Here is a 17,590-nt window from a genome sequence, read left to right on the forward strand (position 1 = left end):
ATATATATATATATATATATATATATACATACATGTCTGTGTATGTGCGTGTTTGTAGAAAAACCTCCGATATATTCTCTGCTTGTCATATTTTCAAGCAACGCCAACGTGAATGTAGCACATTGTATGAGATGTTCGCCTTGAAATATATGCATAACCTCAACGTCCGTAATTTCAATAAAATATTTAACTATCAAACATTGTATTATGTATAGTCTCCAACTCCCTTTGCTTTAAATGGAACATGACGCTCAGTTGTCGCTGCTATCTTCGGGATTAGATTAAACATGAACAGTGACGCTGCAAATTATTTAATCTTTTTGCCGTCGACTCTTACCTGTCGTCTTCTACGCATAGCAATTTTCGTACGCTATAAGTAACCCCTTGCAATGTTATGCCCTCGCCTTGACTTGGATCGCTGTTGCAGACGTCGATATATTAAACAAACTCGTCTGGAGTTTTCATCGATGTCCATAATGTAACAAACATTACTATTACCTCTCTTCATTCGTTGCTGCAATTATTTCTATTGTGTTTTTCATGGAGTTTTTGATGCATGATTTTTTTACGGCGGCATCAAAATGTTCGTGTTATTAGAGAAATCATTGTATGTACTGATGGGTTGACTGCAGGTCAGCTAAGATCTGTTATTTCCTGTTTCATATCGTTCATTCAACTTAGACCGTTGGCCATTTCTAAGCTGCTGGTTTCCGTACATATAACAACAACGACTGCTTGTATTATCCCTTTTTGTGTTCGTGTGTTTTCTGCTATGAGAGTTGCAAAACGTAAAAACCTGTTACTTGGCTGGGAGAGTAATACAGTAAAAATTAATTGCTGTCATTTATAGTATTACTATGACAGAATTTATGATACAAATACATATCAAGTATGTCACTATAAGAATTTTCGGCACCTAAATCGCCAAAATATTACAATGAGAAATATTTAAAATAACATATTATTGAATGTGCACAATTTCAACAAATATCTTATAGTTTTGTATCCCTGAAATTCTATATACTGCAGTGTACAGAGAATTTTCCCAAAATTAATATTAAGTAAAATTCATTGCGTATTTCATTAAATATTCATTACAAATTCATGACAATCAACTTTGCTGATTGTCATGAAGTACAGAATTAGTTTCATTAAATTTTCATGGATGTCTGGGAAAGAAAAAATGTGACAGGCATAGAACAATCGTGACCTGATATTTGATAGATATCATTCATTGACGTGTTCATCGTCATTTATTATGAGCAATGCATAATACATTGCTGATTTTATAATACTCATTTACTTCATCTTGATATTATATTTAGAATATGTTAACGTGTCTCCAGCTTAGTCATTGATCTATTATCAATGTTATCTAGTAAGTTATGAATGAAAAAGACACCTACACTCAAAATAATATTATCATGCTGCATATGAAATCAATCGTGAGCGCAGTAGAGAATCGTACAGCTGAGGTGGGCCGTGATGTTTGGACAAGAAACTTTCGAAATATAGTACACACACACACACACACACACACACACACACACACACACACACACACACTATTTTATTCGCTTACTTGTTTTATTCATTTGACTGCGGCCATGCTAGAGCACTGCCTTAAAGGGTGTTAGTCGAAGAAACCGATCCTATGACTTATTCTTTGTAAGCTTAGTACTTTTTCTATCGGTCTATTTTGGCGAACCACTGAGTTTCGGGATCATACACACACCAGCATCGGTTGTCACGGAATGGCAGGAGTCAAACACACACACACACACAAATATATATATATATATATATATATATATATTGGATATTTTTGTTTCGACTCACATCATTAGCATGCATGCAGTATAGAAAATAGTCGTTCTAACCGTGACCATCACAACTTTTATTTTTGCAGAAGTGTATACCACTGGTAAAAGAAAAACATGTTTACAAATATTTATGTCACATCTTGAACGCGAGTTGTTCACGTTGAAACATCTCTGAAAATAGAGTAGATTGAAGTGCTTTCCAAAAACCAGATGTGTAGCAAAAACAAATGAATGTTGTTTTTATTTTCTATGTTTATAAATATAATTCATGATTTGCTATATCAAAGGAGCAGGGAATACACGGCCACCTAAATACAGCCATGGGCAATGGGCTAACAAAAGTAATAGCATGCTCAGTGATTGCTAAAGAGTAACGAAACTTGTACATCATACAATAATTTGATTTTCACTTTCCATGGGATGTTTGTCATTATTGTTTCATAGGGTTTCTTGTGTGACAAGAATGGGAGATGGCATTCCACTTCTATGCAACCCACACTGTATTGCGTATTTTGAAAGTTTTTGTGATATACGAACAAAAAAAACATGAATTTAGTAGAAGGCAATGGGATTTTGACGAGAATAATCTATATCACAGATTTATCGATCTACAGTCAAAAATGCAAATTAGAAAAACACTACAGAGTTTTGAATATGAAACTTTGCTTTCAGACGACGACTTATTAAAGTCAGATGGTAATCTAACCTGCAATTATGGCACTAATAAATAATTATGAGGCGCTGATCATGTTCTTTGAAGATGATAAGTCAAATAACCCTGTGGCTATATACTGTCTGGAGAAATTGAGAAGCCTCACATAGACTGTAGCTTTACAGGTTTTAAATGATGTCTTTGAAGAGGGAGGTGATAACGACCGATGTAGTTCATTTTGCGTGGAACAACGTGAGGAAGATAATATCTGGAAGACAGTTTTTCATGATGTGACTGCGTTAAATATTTGCTATTTCACCAACATGAAAAAAGTGTAAAAGGAAAAACAATTGTGATTAGAGAATTGCGAAAGTTCATTGACATTTATAAATCGCGCGGGCGGTCATTTAGGCAAAACGTTTCAGGAATATGAGGTGAAAGCATTATTAAGTTTTGATTTCTCTGGCGTTTAAGATTGGGACTTCACATTTACCAATGAGAAAGTAATTAAATGGGAATAAGACAGTTTCAGCATTTCCTATTTATAGAAACTGATGTCAAAAGGTCATTTGTTTCTCTCAAAAGGCATTTATCTTCAAACTGAAGACATTTGATGAATTGCATTGAAGAATATTTTCACGCGCCGAATTCGGTGCTAATATCAATTTTAGAAAGGTTTAAATAACCTATGTTATATAGTGTGAAGAAGCAACTAAAATTCATTTCGATGTTGCATCTACTAAAAGAAGAAAGGTGAGAAACCGTTTAAGAAAATGCTGTTTGGATATGCTAAGGCAAAAATTAAAGCTATTAATTGGATGAAAGGTCATTAGTCAAGATAGAATTTACTAAGGAACCAAATAAACGAGAGAGAAAAGATTATAGATTCAATGAATATCCAACATTATTCTGTAGAGGATTATGAAAAAGTTTTGTAAGCCGACATAAATTGTGCTACGTATGTGGATTTTCATATTAAGTAAATGGATAATTTGCCAAGGAGCTTTGGAACAGAATGAGTTTGCTATAACTATTGTAATAGCATCTAACATATTAATCTTTAAGTTGGTGGTGTCATTAACGTGAATTTATTTCGACATTACATCATGGAAACCTAATAAATTCGAATTATTTTATAATTATATGAACCAACAAATTAAACCGTGTAGTTTATTTTCCAAGCATATTATGTTTACAAAAATCGATGACATGGTTACATTTTCAATGCAGGTTGGTACCACTGAAACACATCTAAAAAATATTGGGCCGTACGACTTTCAAAAGATTCAGGTCTGTCTAATTTGAAACGCTTTTCAAAACAAAATATTAGCTTAAAACCTAACAGAAATACGTTTCTTCTTAAAACGCAATAATAACTGAATTATATAGAATTAAAGAAGGTGACAACAACAACATATGCGAACTTCATTAACACATGCCGACACTGTTTGATACATTTGTTCTGCCAAAAGCATTATAGAGTACTTTTAAATTTACATTTAGGCAAGAAATCAATGCTTTGATAAATTTGGCAAAGGATAACAATCGTCGTCTAACATACATTTTTGCGCATGCAGGCAGCTAAGAAATACAAGGGATATATATTGTTTACCAGTTAATGTAATTTCTGCAGCGTACTATGATATCGTAGTGGTAACAATAGCCGTACCACAAATATAAAAATGTAAAACGTCGTATAAAATTCGTTGGTATCCTTGCATCTCCAATTTTTATGTTTCGACAATTTCTATATTTATGTCTCATTTTATTCCATAAAGTTTTGTGTTATCTGATATGTCTATTTTAATACAGAATATTTCTATTTGGACATTCTCTTTTCATTTTCTTTTCTTTTTTCAAAATATAGGACCAGGCATAACAAAGCGATGTCTAATATTCTTCGAAGCAAACTAAGAGATCAACTGGCAGAGTTTTTACGCATTGAGTGGAGTGCTACGCGGTATAATTTCTGTCACATTTATTTGATTATATATATGGAAAAAAAAACGTGTCTGTATGCGCGTGCCACCGTGTGTACACGTATACTTTATGTTTATGCTTACCGGTGTAATACAGTGTCTTGTTGCAACCGTGAACCCCGGAATGATAACATCGAAAAATAAATATCTGATAAGATAATTAACTGCTCAGCAAAACAAGTACTGACTCTGTATCATTAGATATAATATCTTGAAGATATGGCGTAAGCACATTCGCAGTTAAATGATTTCAGTCATTAAACGACTAACGAACTGGACATCCCTATCACTGGAATTAATTTGCTGCAACAATCCAGCTCAAGTCCTTCTTCCAACTGAGCTATTGCGAATGACCGGCAGAATAGTTAGATTGTCGGAAAATCTTTCGTATTATATTTTACAGATCATTACGTTCTGAATTCAAATCCCGACGAAGTAAACTTTGAGCAGCATCGTTTCGGTGTTTGATAAAATATATCATCATTCAGATACTGAGGTAAAAGGCATCAATTACACACCCTCTCATTTCAAAATTGCTAACCTGGTGCTTTGTAACTGTTTAACTGATGGATTTCTTTCTCTGTTTGTCGAAGGCTTTTGATGCATCTACATTTTCGTGGGGCGACTGTTTTTGCTAATATATTGTAAAGGTGGTTCTTATTCATATTCTTAAAGTCAGAATTCCAATTACACATAGCTCAATAGTTACTTACACTATACTATATAAATCTCTTGGAAACGCGATGAAACGACACAACCAAGAACAACAACAACCACAGTAACAACGAGGGAGAAACTATTCGCATAGTTTGACTGAAAACTTCGCTTTCTTTTACATTCCATATTAAATTGAATATAGAACTAATTTCAGAAACTACCGGTATAATACCCTTTATGCTTTCGACACAGCCGCCACTTTCCACATGAAACGTCAAACTTGTATGCAAAAGGTTAAATGCTATAAGACAAAATTACAATAAATAATTCAACGAAGAATACAATGATTGCCAAGTCAGTTACATAAATACACATACAGACATATGCACACACTCACACAACAAACACACATACGCATAGAGATATATACATGTATGTAAGTATACACATAGATAGATAAATATATATGTATACATAATGTCTCACAGGGAAGTCGTTTTCGTAGGTCTTGGCGATGTGGGAGGAAATGTAAAATGGAAAATAAGAAGTCCGCATGAATAAATAGAATACTCGACTAAAATACAACTTAGCTTATGACCAGTAAACTTTGGGGACATCGAATTTGGCAAGGTATAAAATGATATAAAATTCCAAGTAAGGAAGTTTCTGGAAATCGATACAGCCGTTTTGGTAATTCCAAAAGGGATAGCTCTACCGAATTAGGTGTTTAGTGTTCACTTGTTGTGTGGATGGTTTTCAAACTTCTGGAGCACATATAGACATATAAATGTATACACACAGATACACACGTACATATAAACGCATGTACGTACATACACGAAAATTTAGGATGGGTTGATGTCTTAATGTAAATAAGTACGTATTCTTGTTTGTGTATGTCAGTAGCGTAATCAGTTGCTATGACATAGATTCGCGACGGGAACTACTTTTATTTCTTCATTCACACACATACGTATGTGTGTGTATATATATATATATATATATATATATATTTATTTAATTATTCACCTATCTCAATCTCTCACTCTATCTCTGTCTCTATGTATCTGCACATACACACACATACATACAAACTGACTAATATCATATGTTCTCTTGTATTTTCCTTTGTGCGAAATCTTATGGTTCTTTCTTTCTCTCCCCCCTCTTTTAAACTTTCCATCTCTCTTAATCAACCACTCTCTTCCTTTCTTCTTTCTATGTCTCATCTCTCCTTTCTTGTCAGACTCTATTCTATCCCAAGTTGACTCACTCTTTTCTCATAAACTATTTACTCATGCATAACGTGTTTGTTTCCAAATTAGCCTGAAGTCCTCCGTTGTGTCCCTCTTGGTTTCTCTTCCTTCGTGGCTTTAGTTCAAACAATTAACTTTTTATATTTCTCACGGGATTATCTGCGTATCCAGCGTTCCATCTTCTCGCGTTTTTGTCCGATCGAAATAATTTCATTGTCCGTTTAATATTATCACTTACAGTAAGGCTATGAGCTGGAAGAATCGTTAGCGTATCGCGAAAACTGCATCTTCTGCATGCTTTACATGCTGATTTCAAATTCTCTCGCTGCCATCTTTGCTTTTCATACTTTCGAGGTCGGTAAAGTAGAAGCATCAGTTAATTATTGGTTCCAGTTAATCGACTTGTTCCCTCACCTCAAAACGTCCGGCCTTCTCCCGAAATTAAGAAGAATATTAACTTTTACGTTGTCTTCCCTCATGTTTCTCTCAGCCGTTGAAGATAATTATTTTCCGTATCCTTTTGATTAAGACGTCACACTAAATTACATCATGTTACTTCGTACGTAATTTAATTTGTAATATTTTCTATATTTTCTTAAACTTGTTATCGTCCTCCCGTCATATCAAAAACACTGTATCTCACATTTCTTTGAACACATATTTCGTTTTGTCTTCACAATTGTACGGAAACCAGCGGGTGTGCTTTTAGGCGATCCGAAAACCTCATACTTATTTGTGTGTGTGTGTGTGTGGCGAGAGAGAGAAAGAGAGAGATAAATATGCATCTATGTATGTGAACGAATGTATGCATCGTATCCCGCAACATTTCAATTCAGATTGAATAAATAGCAGCTAATATTCAACTATATTCGATGTCATTTCCATGTGTTCCAATGTCTTTTAAGAAGTCAAAAGTTGTTATATCATATTGACTTATGAATTATATACATTCTTGTCACTCCTGTTGCACCAGAGATCCGGTTTCTATTTAGCCTTCGGATACTAAGAATTACTTCACTTCTTTTCGTTAAACAACTTCTGTTCTGAAACTATTATATCGCCCTGACATTTGGCATTCTCGCCATTTAAGGAATATAGTTGACTGTTAGGTTTGAATCAAAATACTCGTTACTTTTAGTTTAGATAAATCTTCACGTACATTCGTTACGATTATACAGGTATTCTTGATAAATATTGCTCAGTTGAACTTTGTTCAAGAACACAGGCATTGTAAGTAAAATGACTGTTTCGAATGTGAACTGAAAGCCATACGTTCTTTTTCGATAGTTGTGGTACTGTCTTGCTTTGACTTGCGAGTCACTTTTAATTAAGTAGAATAATATCTGTTTAACCTATGCAGGATTATTATTATTATTATTATTATTTTTGGTTGGGGGGTTGAGAATATAATTTATTGATTTAGAAATGCAGACAACCAATTAATAACACTGAAGTTCTCAGTTGCATTGATCTGGAATTACATACAAATCATGAAAAGAATCGGGCACACACAACCTCACATTCCAACATTCACCAAATTTTCATGAAAGAAATTTGGCCTCAAAACAGCTCTTCAGTTTCGAAAAGAAAAGGAACATTTGATAATATTGTCCAATAATTAAATGGTACTTCTGCTTTACAGACCTTGAAAGTATGAAAGGCAAAAATGACAGCGAGACAATTTGAAATCAGCGTGTGAAGCATGCGGAAGATACAGTTAAATGTTTATTTCATCATGTCTGACCGTGAGCCCAATCAGCCCCAATAAATTCATCTTTCAGTTTTACAGTACGGATAAGATATTCACCGGTATTTACCGAAGACATTTTATTTCTGGTTGTACATGCATGTTTCTATTTTTCATTAGTATTCGTTTTACCAGTCAAGTTAGTAAATACAAACACACATACACGCACATGTAAGGTGGGAGAGAGAATGAAATGGTGACAAAGAATTACTTATATATACTCATTATGATTTATATATTTAAATATCGAGGTAATAATATATTTAATGAATGTAATTAATCATCAAGTGAAAAATAAATATTAATATTTGTGGTAATTAAAATCACATTTATCATAAATGACAGAAGACAGTCTCTGAACATAAAGTCATAAAAGGCTGGAAAATTCTTAAACAAAAGTCATCGTTTAACAATGTTGCGCTTTTAGTTTCAAAAAGAAGAATACAAAAAGCAGATTTCAAGTTAGACCTCATTTAAAGGTCATACGTTCAAATACATGAATACCCTCTCTCTTTACCATGTGTGTATTATCTTGGTTTGTTTCCTATGAATTCAAACATTTAAAGACGTTACAATATCAGTGAGAGGAGGCTTATTATTTATTTTATTTTATTTTATTTAGCAATATACGTACAATAGAATCACTTACTACTTCATTGCATTCATTTCTAAAGATTTTAATGAAAAAATAGTAACTTTGTACAAAAGTTTTAATTTCCTCAAACGATTTAATAGAAGTGATTTATCCAATGTTTCCCTGCTGCTGCGCAAGTATACTTCATTTGGTTGCACTGCTATTTCACGTATGTCAAAGACCTGCATAAAAACTCTTTCTTTTTGCCAGTGACAATGGAACTTGGCCACCAAACAAAAGTTGTTCTGAACAACATACAAAATACGTTGTTGTAGTCCTTTCCACTAAAGGCTTTAAAATGATTTATAATAATAAAGAACTAGTTACAAGTCTTATTAGTACCGTGAGGCAGTTTGGGATAACAATAGAACAACAAAAAGCGATTCAAAGACTGCCTCGTCTGCCGTTCATTCTGAACCTATTGTTATAGACCTAGTAGTTAAAAAGGATGTTGTTAATGTGCCATTTACCTTAAATATATTATTTAATGTATTAGAGGCGCCCCACCCTCCATTCACACGACATTTTACTACGTTTCTTCCTAAACGGTACGGCTCACCATCTGGAGTGCAGTGAGATATATAGCTAGATGGTTCACGATAGTAAATAAGACTATATTTGCCTGATCTGAGATATACAATTCGAATTTCTAATTCCACAGAGTGTGTCCAGAAAACTTATACACATTACTAAAGCCTGTATCGTACTAAATATTTTTTATCGTACTTTACATAAAATGTCTTATAATTAAAAGTCAAAATCAGACTAAACTTTTGAGAAAGTAAACTTTTTCCTCATGTGTTACTGTGGGTGTGAGATTATAACCGAAATAAAAAAAATAATTTAGAATGGGTTTTCAGAATATTCCTCCCATGAGATTAACCTGGATTATTATCAGTAATGTGTGAAGGTGAAAGAATTCCTCAATACACGCGCAACAACTAAAAGGCAGGAAATATTCACATAGAAAATGTTAAATATTAATACTGGTGGTAATTAAAATCACATTTATCATAAACACCAGAGTTTTTACACATAAATTTTGTAACTGACTGGAAAATGCTTAAATAAAAGAAATCTTTTATTAACGTTGCACATCTCGTTTAGTGAAAAAGCATATTCTTCAAAAGACTGATTGTTTGCTTTTATAAACCTTTTCCATGAATCTGCAACACCTATCAGTCAAGAGAACTTCGTTGGGATAAACAAAGTTATTTTTCCAACGCGAAAGAGTGTCACAATCACTATCATCATGTGTTGGCCTGTTTCGATAGAAAATCGATGAATCTATGACTTAAAGCACGGGGTAAATGAGAACATATGCTTTGTTCACCAGACCACATGCTGAAGGTTTTGCAAAATGGGGAAACCTAAAACTCTAGATTTTATAGCCTAAAACTAGAAAAAAATGAAAGAAATGATAGGAAGTATTAAAAGATAATACAGCCAAATATCAAATGAAATACTTTGTGACGTTGTCAGCAGAGTCAAGAAGACAATTACAATCAATTTTAATATTCCTGATAACTGAAAAGCGAAAGCAATCAATTTCAGTATTAGTGATAAAATATCTTCATTAAGAGATAGTACTTTAATACATATTATTAGTCAGTTTTACAATAAGTTCAATAATCATCGACAGTTTGTCTACAGTTTTGTATAAGTGTGTAAAATGGAAAATATGTAAGTATGAGAATCATAACATAGACAGAGGTTTTGTTTTGAAGTTCATCGCTCTTATATTTCTCATTATAACCATCAATTATTTATTGAATTAAGAAATAATTAATAATTGTCTCTGTAGTATAAACTAATTTGCATTCCTCGTCTAACAAATACATTCTGCTGTATATTTTATTGTCGAAATGCATAAAAGTGCATCGAAATAGTTTATTTAACTATGGCGAGTAGCGCTAACCAACAGTAATGATAGATATAACTTTTCCGGTCGTTCTATAAGTTTTTATTATATTTAGTATATTATTGTAGGTTTTAATTAAATTGTTAAGATTAAATTTAACAAGGCAATAACTAAATGAACTACGATCAAGTCTGTGTAGGATTTGAACTAATAACTTTTCAGTCCAAATTACTAACTCTTAAGAAGAGCTATTCGCTATAAAGAGTATAAATGAAGGCATTTTCATGAACGTTCTTTAGAGACGAGATCAACGATTCGTAATAGAGAAGATTCGTCACATAAAAGACTTCACTTTCCTTTGTCGTTGGGAGTACTGACGCGCTGGCCAATATATTTCTGCATGTATGACATCCTCAGTGCCTTACTGCAAATTATTAATAAAGTCGTCACGGAAAAGTGGTGGCATCAGCGTGCTTTTCTAACCGACTGGCCTATTTCACTTCAATAAAATCAACCCCCTCACCCACATCTCATAAAACGTCCTTGGCTTATGCACCCCCTCCGCTACCGTCGCCTTCTTTTGCAAGTGATACTTGACGTAAGTAAAGAAAACTTGCCAGGAGATGTAAATCACCGTCATGAAACATTTCAATGGCGCTCATTAGCCTACGACATTCGCCGACGACTATCAGCTTTTCATTGGGGAGGGTAGGATATAGTTTGATATTAATGGTACACAATGTTTAAAACTGTATCCTTTTCACACGTGATAACAGCGGTTCCACATAATCTTGAAAGTCGGAAATGGGCTAACACTGAAAACGTGGTTGCCGGACGCATTGGTTACTCAGCGACCCGCTTTGGATAGATTCATTAATATATTCTAAAGAGAAAATGTCTATGCTCTCATCAGAAGGTATACGTGGTCGCTCGATATAACAGACAAATCTCCGTCAACAGAGTCCCTACAGTCTTCAACAAGGATGTTGTGTTAGATTTTGACGTCTAGACAGAAGAAAATACAAACAGGTTAACTGTGGTCAAATTGACGTTGAAACTAACTTGGATAAACTAAGATTGAGTGAGAGCTGAAGCTGTAAAACAACAGCAACACAATACAACAACAGGAGCAGCAGCAGAAAAGACGCCCTTGTGTCAAATGTTACCAAAATTTAATGAGATTTTTGAGGCTAAATACAGTCTCTTGTGAAAGTGAAGTATCAATGTAAATACACTATATAAGTATTAATGTAAATATATGGGGTGAAACGAAACTTCATCACATCTGACAACGTTCGTGAAGTGTTTTGACTGAAACATCTACGTCAAATATTGCTATAATGAAAATAACTGTTTGACTGCTACTTAACTATCGATTCTTCAAGTAGCTCACACTCGAAAAACCTCTAAGACTTTATTGGGAATTGAATTGATTACCAAATACTTTAGAAACCAACTTCAGAATAAACAACATTGAAAATTGCGTTTACTTCTAAAGAATGCTGAACTTAGAAATACAAATATGTTCACACAGGCGAGAAACGAGATCGATATTTTTAACTTGTGTTAAATTACTTTTTCCTGTATGTGTATATGTGTTTGAATCCGTATGTTTGTGTGTATGTGCCTGTTCAAGCGCACGTCTGTGTGTGTAAGTGTGCGTGTATTTATATTGTGTCACTATGAACCCTTTCATATCTACTACTACTTTTATCATTTTACATATTTAGAATAATTTCAACAGAAACTTTATAGGAAAGTATGATTATTTACCAGTAATCATTATAGAGACTCTAACGTAAATGACGATTAGATTTTTGGATGCATTTCTCTAGATTTCTAAATTTCTGTCGCAAAGTCATTTATCACCTTCAGGATCTATGACGTATTTATAGAGGTAAGTCATAAAGCCAAAGCAGTAATTTTGGAATATAAACGAAACTCTCAATACAAAGACGCCTAATAGAAACATGTCAATTATCTTTTAAAATATCAATGTAGTATTAAACATATTAAAATATATTAATAAATACATTAGCAGTAATAGGAATAAGAGGCTTTCACAATATAAATAGCATATAATATCAATATTTTCGATCGAAAAACCCCCAAAAACATGACTATTCATTTCCTTTTATGAATTAATTTCAGTAAGTGTTTACCTTCCTGGAAGGATGACCTAGAAACTTACTTAACTTGTGGCTCACTTTCGCTAACAAGTTCTTGCTCTCCATAAAGACCTTCAATATACTGACGTCTCATATTTGGTGCTTTATACTAACGCAAAAAATCATATTGGAACCCTAAAAGACCTCGAGGAGTGCGTATTGAGAGCGCCCATGAATGCGCACAAAGTGCAGTAGCACATGCTGTGAACAATTGCGATCGAATGCAACATGTAAAAAATATTAAGAAGAAACTTGAAATGAAATCTAATAAGAAAACTTGCCGAGTATCAGATTCTTTCGCCCGGATGTAATCATATGTTCAAGTAACTCGGTGTAAATTATCTAGAATCAGCAATGTTGGTTAAAATTGTCTTCGTCTCCAAAGTCGAATTATTGTGCTATCTATAACATAAGACCGATTATAATTTGGTTATATCAACCCATTATCCCAAATGAAGGATGGAGAAATGGTACCCCAAAAAAGTGTTTGTTCAACCTTGACAGAAGTGAAACATTAATTCCATAGGTGAACCGACATTTAGTATGTTTGTACAAATTGCTTCTTGGGAGTAATTGGTAAACAGTAGCGTCGCAGGTTACAGGTTATTAATGATGATCCTCCCATAGGTGTATTAGGTTTGAAATGGTTATACCGCCAGGGAAGAGACTGTATCTTGAAATACATCATACACACAATCTTTATACAAAGAGCACCTTATTTTTTCTAACCAGGTTTGTTATTGCTTTGTGTGTGTGTCTGTGTATACACACAAGCACCTATATACGCGCGTCTGTGTATAAATACACATTCACACAGACGCAAATGCTAACACACACACATACATGTGTGCTTATATGCATGAGGGTGGGTGTAAGAATGAATAAAAATTAATGCAGATAAATTAATGTAGAATATGATTATTCTGCGTAAATTGAATGTCAAATCACTTTATCGTTGCTCATTTGCAACAGAAAATATGAATCCTGAGATTATAAATTCCTCATTTGAAATAGATTCTTCCCCTAACATAAAAAAAAATTAATAAGGCTCTTGAGAAATGAACGCCATAAAATGGATAGAAGAAAATTTTTCCTTAAAGATATATTATAATATAAATAGTTTTCCAAATTAAATGATAATGAATAATGTTTTTATTTTCTGCTTGGATTTTCTCAAACAAGATTTACTAAATATTTGCAATGCAGTGATTTCACAGAAAAATTAGCTTGAAATGCCATTTCGGAAGAAATCTATCTATTTTTAAATAGGAGGTTTCAATTCATATAATTTCATTTTTGTTAATGTTTCAATTTATGACCAAACTAAATTGTAATGCATTTTCGTTTTGAACTCTGAAAACTTAAATTTTATATTGGTTTTACCAAAATATATTTTCGACGTTTCTAAATGCATTTTTCCTCCATTGAACATACCATTCGAATCAGGAACCTGAAACTTAAAAACATTCTGAAGGGCATCTTTATTTGACTTGGGTTTCCATCTTATTTAATACACGACAACAAAATATTGGTTCAACCTGCATAGAATTCGATTGATTATTTTATATATAAAACCTGTTTAAACATGAGCTTTAATCCTAATTTATATGATGTGTGTGTGCTTATGTGTGCGCGTATGTGCTTGAGTGAATGTATGTATTTGTGCGTGTGTCTATACGTGTAAATCGTCTAAGTGTCCATTACTCAGGAAAGAAAGGCGCTTGTATATCTACCAATCGGTTTCGCGCTAGAGTTTCAACGGAGTGTTAGATAACCCTCCGCTCATCAGAGGTACCCGATATGGAACGAACTATTTCATTCCATATCGGTTACTGTACACTCCGGATAATATATATACGTATGTAACTTTAAAGTAGTATTACCAATATTATTAATAAGAATGTTAATAATAGAGTGGCTAGCAAATTTAGACAACTGTAGGTAAAGTATAAATAAAATACAGAAGGATGTATGAACAGAGCTATCGCTCTAAACCACAATTTACTCACTTGACATGAATGACCGCTATATCCACAAGTTTTTTTTTATGTTCTCTCTGTTTATTTCCATGTGTTCCTTTCTGTTGAAGAGCGTAGGCTCGAAACATAAAATACTTTCTCACCTTCTCGAACGTCAAACGAACACAACTGCTTTTTGTTTATACACATGTCTTCGACATTTGTTTTTCTGTAAATTTCCACTATATATATTATATACACGAGTGAGTGCACAAAAGAAACCGGGACTTTGCAATATTATTTTATTCATTTAAATTTACATGTTTACATATTATCACCTTCAAAATATTGTCCATTGAAAGCAATGCATCGGTACACGCGCGTTTTCCACTATTTTAAGCAGTACTAGAACTCTTGCGAAGTGATACCTTTTAACGCCTCTGTCATTTTTCAGTTCACACGTTCCAAATCTGCAAATTTCATGGCACCAGCTTTTGTCGCCAGTGATGATTTTCAAAGGAAGACCAGATAAAGCTCGTCCAGGCAAAGTTTCTATACGAGATGCAACCGCTGCAACCGACCCTTGTCTATGATGGGTAAGCTATAGTATCGGAAGTTGCGCGAAACCTTTTGGGAGGAAGAGATTATATGTAAATATGTTATATAGTTATGAATACATATACACACAGACGTGCATATATATATATATATATATATATATATATATATATATATATACACACACACACAGAGTTTATATACATACATACATACACACACACACCAGCACGCACATACACACATACACACATACCTATGTATATATCTATCGTTGTATATGCGCGAATATGAATTATATGTATGTGTCTTTAGCATACAAATTATATAACGCAAATCAGTGGAAAATATATTCATCAACTTCTACTTCAATGCAAAGCAGATTCATCTTTGTCAAGCTGCGAAATATACAAATACACAAATAGAAAAAAGTTGTTGGCGTTTGCATTTCTAAAATTCTCATTTTGAAAAGTGTTCTTTCTATAATTTTTATAACAATATTAATAAGATTATTATCGTGTAGTAAATTAAAAGAAATAATCATAAAGATGGATAACAGCAGCAATAGCAATGAGAACAACAATAATAATAATAGTTATTATACATACACACTTACACACACATACATGTATGTATATATTTATGTATGTATGCGTGTATATATATATATATATATATATATATATATATATATATATATATATACATATGTAATCTACGTAAAGAAAAAGCTATATGAAAATATAGTAGGTTTTACAATTAATTAATAATAGATAAAATATTTCGTCCTTATTTTCTGAAAGTACACATATGCTTGATTTCACAAAACATCAAACGTGAACAAAACCAAGCGACAGCCTATTTCGAAATATATAAATATATTTTTTTTAAACGAATGTTCAAATTTATGAAAGTTTTATTATTGTTCCTGCCTCTTTTCATTTTCATGGAATTAAAAAAAATATGTCTAAATTTTCAATTTTGCACTTTTAAGATTTCAATAATTTATCAAAATAATTTATGCAGAAAACGTTTGGTCGGAAGAGAAATTTGGATGTTATTTCTGCAAACGGATACTTAGTAATTTGTCCAATCTAACAGTAGGTTCGTTGACAACGTCGGCTAATTAATTAAGTAATCGCTTAACTAATTTATTCAAAACATTATACAGTGTTTTCTGGTAATTAATAATGTTAGGTATAATTTTGAGCTAAAAAGCATACACTGTTAACATTATTTACACTATTTACGTTATTTACATTCGACGGATATCTGTCCTCATCTTGTTCGTTGTTAACACAAAGTTTCAGCTGATATACCCACCAGCCTTCTTCAGGTGTCTTGGGGAAATTTCGAATCTGGGTTCTCATTCCTATTGTATTTCTCGATGTTATTATTATCATTATTATTCAGATCAACAACTTCAGACACCTGGCATCAATAATTGTGCAGTATCAGCTGAAATTGACGTATGCAGACCGGTTATATTTTCCCATAAATATTATAAACATAAGGAAATACTTTGTCCCTCGAGTCACTTTTAAGACGGCAACTGAAAAGCCTTTTGAAGGAGGGTTACTGTTGAGTACATAAGCTATGAGAATATCAGAACGTCTAAATTTATCCCATTCAGGAATGGTAAAAGCTTTGAGGTTTTGAAATTATCATCTTTCAAACAACTCTCCCCTACTATCAATTTAACTGTATTGTATTGTTACTCAGAACAATAACATTTAGACTATGTAAAAGACCCTTCTTTAGAATCACTTACTTAAAAGGTTCTTTCACATTAACGCCTCCAATTGTAAGAAGCATAACGTGTTTGTTATATGAAAGGAGGTAGTGTAAGAGGTTTCATTCCGCCTCCAATACCAGCTGAAGATAATAACTTGAGAAGCAATGTTAATGCTGAACATTTTCCAAACCATTCTCTCAATCTCTAAAACAATATCTTTCTTCTTCTTATCTGAATGTATTCCTTCAACGTGGTCTTCTACATACAAAGACATCAGTGGATCATTTCCAAATGTATTTTCGCTCATCAAACCTATAGATATTTTCTCATTAGCGAACGAAACATGTATCCATGCATGGAAATTTCAAACATTCCTGACGTGTTTGCTTCGTAGCGTTGGCGGATGAGATGATGTAAAAATAAGAAGCTGCAACACAAGTCTTTATAATATGAATATCAACGTCTAAACTGATCTCTTCACAACTGCAGCTAACGCTAATTCTACAAAACCTAACATAGTATATATATATATATATATATATATATATATATATATATATAT

This window comes from Octopus bimaculoides, chromosome 19 (genome assembly GCF_001194135.2).
Source record: "Octopus bimaculoides isolate UCB-OBI-ISO-001 chromosome 19, ASM119413v2, whole genome shotgun sequence".
NCBI lineage: Eukaryota > Metazoa > Mollusca > Cephalopoda > Octopoda > Octopodidae > Octopus > Octopus bimaculoides.